Consider the following 3,233-nt stretch of genomic DNA (forward strand, 5'->3'; position numbering starts at 1 on the left):
CAAAGCGCCGCCATCCTGTTCTGTATGCGCCGTCTTAGTGAACCATGTCAGCTGCTGTAAAATGTGCCTATCTCCCAAAACTTCTGTTTCTGCAAGCCGTTGCTGTAAGCCCTCGCCCCACCCTTAAATTCCAAGAACTTCTCTAGACCCCTAACCATATCTAGTCTCAGCAGCTGCCATGTGTCCTTGGACTCCCTGAGTTGTACCCCGCCTGTTTTGTGGTTTTAAGCTTTATAAACCCCGTGCTCCCCCCCTTCGGGGCTCACTTAGGCACTTTGTGCCAGGTGTTGCCGCTGGGTACCAGCTAAAATAAAGCGCTTCTTTAACTTTTGGACTTGCCTTGTTGTCATTCGATTTTTGGCTACAACAGCCTTACCAGACCCACCCTTAAGGCAGCCTAAGCCAGAAAAAAAGATTAAAAAAATCCCAGAATATAAGGTACCAAAAGTGTACCTTCAAATAAAAATAATGTAGTGAAAATTGACCTGGAAGCATCTAGTTTGAGTGTGTGTGGGGATACTGCTGCTAAGCAGAGGTGAAAGCGCAGAAGGGAGGATAGAACTCAGAGGAATCCATTAGTGCAGTTTGATTTGTCAGTGAGGTGCTGGGATACCTCTACGCTCACAGTAATGGAAGTAGACCAACAGCACAGACTCCAGTCATCTGTGTGTGTTTATTCCAGTGGAAGTCTTGAATTCATTCTGGAGGAGAAAGAGCAGCGGGCTTAGGGAAAGCACTCGGGGCACAGATGGCAAGGAAATTATGTTTGTTAGCAAACTAAAGAGACAAAATAGATTATATTTTCCACTGTTACAGATGGTTAAAATAGTATTGTATTCTTTATTGTTTGAAATGATTAAGAGAGCATTTAATGCAAAATATGCATTACTTCATATTGTGTAATTTTAATGAGTGTCTTTACAAGGTGTGATTAAAACTACGGTAAAATACTGCTGCCATCAGCCACCCAGTGGAAAGTCAGGCTCGTAAAACATTAGTGTGGACCCTAGGAGGATACTTCTGAAATTCATCTGAATAATTGGAATATTGTTGCCTAAATTTGGAGGAGTCTGTTTGGTCTGAGCTACCGAGTATCAAGGACCTGGCCAAGATCCCCAACAGCCTGTATGAGGGATACGAAGAAAGGATGAAGAAAGAAACAGACAAATTTAGTGATGCATAACTGGGGCGTGGGGGGCTGGGAGGTCACTGCCTCAGGAGGGCCAAAGACAAAGGCACTCTGAGCTAGTTAGTGTTTATTGGGTGTGTATAGTAATTGGAGAGACTATCACATGACTCAGAGGCCAGTGAGGATCTTTAGGTTAATGAGGACCCTGGGGAGAGATGGCCGCTGGAGGAGTTTGATTTTCCCCAAGGTGAAACCCCATTTTATAACTACTGGATTCTCAAGGCACCAGGATGGCTTCAGCTGGTACAATCTTGCCCAAGGGCATCACAGCCTCACGGGACCACTGAGGCCTCAACTGTGACCAAAGCCAGTCTGCAGGGCAAGGCACTAGGTCTTGGACAAGCCATAATCACAATTTAATTATAAAATGATTTTCCCCAAAAAATTATACAGAGTGATCCTCAACAACTGGGAGACTCAGGCTTTTCTGGAGCCTAAAATTAAACTGATCTTGTAACAAAGGGATTCTGTATCTTTCCCTGCTGAAGTCAGGGTTATGGAAGAAAAATATCTACTGAGTTGACGTGAAGTTGTTTACCTCAGAAAATTTTTCTTGAATTATCAAATAAAATCTCTTTGAGAAAATGTGTTCAAGAAAAATTAGTGTAGTGAAAGCTAGGATCTTAGAGGAGAAGTATGTTAGCTTTCTGTTATTGAGACAGGATACCTGAAAAATCAATTTAGAAAGAGGAAAGACATTTTGGTTCATGATTTCAGAGGTTTCCATCCATGGTCACTTGGCTTCCTTGGTTTGGGGCCTTTGGTGAGGCAGATCATGGTGGGGAGCACCCGGTAGAGCAAAGCTGCTCACCTTAGGTTGACTGGAAAGCAGAGAAGGAGGTGTGAGACACCAGGATCCTGGTATTCCCTTCAAAGGCAGGGCACCCAGGGACAGGGCTTTCTTCCTATAGGCCTCACCTTGTAAAGGTTCCACTGTGTCCTAACAACACCACACGCTGCTGACCAAGCCCTCAACCCATGGCCTTTGGGGGACGTTTAGTATCCAAACTCCAAACCACAACAAGAAGTTGGCAGACACCAAGAATATTCTAAAAGAAGGTTAAGCTAGGTGTGGTGGTACCTGCCTATATTCTAGCACTCGGGCAGCCCAGGGCAGAAAGATTACAATATTGATCCCAGCCTGGGACTTAACGAGACTCCATGTCAACATTAAAATTTAAAAAGGACTAGGGATTAGGTCAATGTGAAGGCCTTGGGTTCGCTCCCCAGTACCGCACATGCACATACATACACGTGCGCACACACGCAAAGGAGGAAGCTGTTATCTAGTGTGTGAAAGCTGTGGTCCTTATCAAACAGGTTTAGCATCTGCTACTTAATATTTAGAAACCCTAGTTGCCTTTGTATATAAAGTTTTGAAAAATTGATGTTTCTCTTTGTCTGTAGTTACAACATCTGTTAGTTGTAATAGTTTATTTAAGGACAGGAATAAGTCCTCTTAAGTAGTTTCTCCTAAATCAGCCTGGAGACATTTGAAGAGTTCTTCCAACATCAAACTGAAAATAGCATAATGTGTCTTCCCTGATTAACACATTCCTGGCAATTTGAACTACCAATGGTACATCCGGGTAGCATGGGGCAGAACAAGCCACCCAAGGGGCCAGTCATGTATGCATACCCCATTGTGAATGTGTTAAAACCATCCTTATGGTTAGCAAATAACGACCTGAGATTTTAAATGTAACTCCCCTGGGACACATCAGAAAAAACATCATGAAAGAACACTTAAGAGTTGGGTTACATGGTGTATGCCTGTAATCCCACTTGGGAAGCTGAGGCAGGAAGAGTGCGGCAAGTTCGAGTCCAGCCTGAGCTACATGATAGTTCAAGGCAGCCCTGCCTATGTTTATAGCAGCACAATTTGTGATAGCCAGATCTTGGAAACAACCAAGATGCCTGTCACATGTGGAATGATTGAAAAAGATGTGGTACTTTTATATAATGGAGTACTAGTCAACTATAAAGAATGATAAACTTGAAGCCTTCATATTTAAGTGGATGCCCCTTGAAGATATACTTATTA

The sequence above is a fragment of the Octodon degus genome, unplaced genomic scaffold (genome assembly GCF_000260255.1).
Source record: "Octodon degus isolate 3935 unplaced genomic scaffold, OctDeg1.0 scaffold00048, whole genome shotgun sequence".
Classification (NCBI taxonomy): domain Eukaryota; kingdom Metazoa; phylum Chordata; class Mammalia; order Rodentia; family Octodontidae; genus Octodon; species Octodon degus.